The 3,454-nt window shown below is 37.2% G+C and overlaps 1 protein-coding gene across 5 annotated transcripts in view; it reads right to left on the reverse strand.

The window, feature by feature from the left end:
* Positions 1-1,513: 1,513 nt before the first annotated feature.
* The window catches only part of zfhx2 (zinc finger homeobox 2), a 23,428-nt gene continuing 21,487 nt past the window's right edge, over positions 1,514-3,454 (reverse strand). For all 5 annotated transcript variants that reach the window (XM_086066232.1, XM_086066235.1, XM_086066234.1 and 2 more), the window contains one exon: positions 1,514-3,454. This exon is cut by the window's right edge and continues 1,252 nt beyond it. The gene's annotated coding sequence lies outside the window, so the exon portion shown is untranslated.

The raw sequence follows: 3,454 nt of genomic DNA on the forward strand, positions 1-3,454 counted from the left end.
TTTTATTTGTTTTTGTTGTTTTTTCCCCCTTAAAATTAAAGTGTAAATAAGTGCCAGAATTACAGGTAATTTATCAGTCTTGTATACTAAGTACTGATTTGAATAAATCTATTAGGTTAAAAAAAAACATAACAGATACTGTATATTCTAATCAGTATGCAATATATTTTTAAATACCCCTCCGTTAGCCTGTCACCCTTGACAGGAGCTAAATTGTCTGACGCTTTGGACAGACATTTCCCTTGCCCCCCTCTGGAGCCCGTCCATGGTATCGCCGCCATGGCGCGTGATTTCAAAGCAAAGATGTTTTAAATCACTGCAATCTTGATGTTCGCCAGAAGAGGTCACTATAACTGAAGCTTCAAGAATTAAAGCAATTTTGGAAGCAATTCGTCCAAGTTCTGTGCTTCAAAATAACTTAATAATAATAATAACCAGCGATACATTATTGTATGTAAACCTCTGCAAGTCACGATACTGAGATTATATTATACTACTCTGGTGGTCGATGCAAACAATTAAATTCAAGATAATTCGTTCTTTGAGAGGCTCTCACTACTCCATACAGGGACCCTGGCGTAAAACACGCACCGAGAACAGTGTTTTCAGCAAAAAAAACAAAAAAAGTTGTCTGGAACAGTGACAACGTAATAATTTTGAAGTCTGCTGATTGCTCCCCACTCACTTGTGCGTGCCCCAGGGAGATGGGCACTAGATGGCGCCTGGATATAGAGAGTGGTCGCCATTTTGAAAAGGGAGTCTCGCAATAGTCCCGCCCCTCCACTTGATGAATTCCCAACATCCGGGCATTTCTGATAGCCTTAATATAAATACAAGTGTAAAATATGGCACAGTACTTCCAGACTTTTATAGTGTTGCCCATTGAATTTTTTTCTGCTAATTATTGTGGGAAGTAATTTAACATGATCAGTATAATCTCATAATTTATCATAAATGCTGAAGATTATTTTTTTATTTCGGAAGTGTGTAATACGGTGGTAGCTCTTTGTAGTAATCAGCGCCCAAGAAGTAGCTCTGACTTTCAAAAAGGTTGGTGGTCCATAGTTTAGGATATGCATTACAATAGGTCAGCACCAAATCAACACACACATTTTTTTTCATGAGTGTTTGCATCAACAATGTATGTAACAGTTACTGTGATGTTAAATATCGACATAGTAAGCATTTATAATCAGATAAAAAATTCCCATGTTCTGCCGCCATTTGAAAATTTGAAGGTTGTAGGGCAAACGGGCAATACTGAATAATTTGGGGTTGGAGCAGCACCAGCCACAAATCCCCTTTTTACCACCAAGAGCCGAAAACATTTACAACCCTAAGCAGGTGGGCATGCTGATATTTTTGTTCAGCTGATGCTTGGCGACTTTTCATGGTGGTAAAATCTAACCCAAAAATTGGTTGAAACCTCACTTTTGAAGGGGGTGAATTTTGTTCCTGTATTTGACCATGTAAGAAATACATGTACATTACAAATAAAACAAGTTCCACTGCATTTTACCATGTTCAACTGATTTTATTTTTCTGTATATCAAAGAAAGCATAATGGAGACCAAACACAAAAACCGCAAGGAACAGTGGAGAGAAAAAAAAAAGAAAAAGAAAAAAAACTAATCAGAGGTCTAACAATACATAACAACACTGCCACTATTATTGTTCAATATTCAGAGGAATACCATACTCAGTTTGAGCAGAGAGGTGGCATGAAAACAATAATGAATCAATAAATCAAAACAGCATGAGTAGTAATGGTAAATCGAATAAGTTGTAGTACAGTTATAACAACAGTGATAATCAAATTGACAATGAAATGTAAGATAATAAAAGCAGATCTCCATAAAAACTTATTTCATTTTGACAGTGCAACACCGCGTTTGTCTGTGTATAATCCCAGTCTTGACATCCGAGCACTCACATCCGTCATTACATACAAGATGATTCCCAACGGACTAATAACAGAACACTGCCACCCCTTTTTATTTCAAGACACACACACACCGAGTCACTCGTCATGTTGCATCCATGGCTGTGTTCATTTTTGAAATGTCTAACTTGTGCAAATAGAGAAACTAGTGCAAGAGTCAAGCTGTGGGATGTCCTTTACAGTTTGCATTTGTGAACACCTCGATTGCTTTTTGGTTGTTTTTAAATGACAGAAGAAAAAAGGATTACTTTGGAATATCATTTCTTTTTAATATATATCCTTTACAAAAAGTTCATTTTACTTTTGCATTTTAGTCAAAACTATAACATTAATATACAAATTCAAATGGAAGGAAAAAGCTCTTTAGTGAGTCGTGTGTCCTTCAACACAGCACCATCTTATTAGCTCTCAGTCAAAACGATACATTGTGAGAATGGAATATCCACGAGTGGCCTTCAGGATATTAGTGAAAGCCAATTTCCTCCCTTGTTTGGTTTGCACATATCCAGTCCCATTTCACAGCATATGCATTAGCAGGATTAGTAACTAAACAAGAAATAAGTGGTGTTGGGGGGGGGGGGGGTTGAAGAAGCACTCATGTCTTGCAAAGTTAGTAATTCCTTCCATGCCAACAGCTAATTCCTTAAAACGCAAAAAAACAACACATTTACGCTTTAAGGCCGTCTTATTTTAAAGACGCACTAATCACAAAACGCTCTGAATAACAAACCTAAAAATGCATTGTACTATTTACAGGTGAACTTGATTTGACCTCTGACCTTTTTAAGGTGCATGTCCAACTGTCCAATGTTTTCGTACTTGCATAATCTGTTCTCAGACAAGAAGCTAAACGGCAAAATTCAGAGGCTTTTGACCTATGAAGTAAAGGTTTGCTTCAATGCCTATCTGTGACTCCTCCAGTCTCGCTCAATCTGCGGATGCCATTCTGTGACAGTCTTCAGATCAGCGGCTACTTCCCTCTGAGAATATCCTGAAGAAAAAAGTTTCAATACCAAATTCAAATTGAACCAGGAAATGGTGATAATTCCTGTTGTGAATTCTGCCATTCAACTCTTTGTAAGAAAACAGTTGTTCAAAAAGTACTAAAACACAGCAGCTGGAGATGTGCAATAAAAAAAAGGCCAAAAATAAGTTCACCTATAAAGGTTATAATGCATGTTTGGTTCTTTAAGAAATTTCACCTGAAAGCCCAATATCCCAAACGTTTTGTGAGTTGTATCATCAAGGTAAGAAATAGTGAGTTAATGAGTTGGCCATTTTTTTGTCCTTGGCTGAGAAAAAGCTGGCGACGATTTAACAAGCAGGATTTTTATCAAAAGAATAACATTCAAATACCCCCCACCCATGTAAAAGCAAGTGGGGACAGCGCTTCATTTCATTGCCATCCCCGTAAGCTTCGCTTCTTGCACAATATTATGCTTACACCTAAAGTGTGATTCAAAAGACTAGCAATAAGGGAAAAAAATCATATTAAGGCATCCAACATGCATG

This window comes from Leptonotus elevatus, chromosome 21, assembly GCF_054856555.1.
Source record: "Leptonotus elevatus isolate MCC_2025b chromosome 21, RoL_Lele_1.0, whole genome shotgun sequence".
Classification (NCBI taxonomy): domain Eukaryota; kingdom Metazoa; phylum Chordata; class Actinopteri; order Syngnathiformes; family Syngnathidae; genus Leptonotus; species Leptonotus elevatus.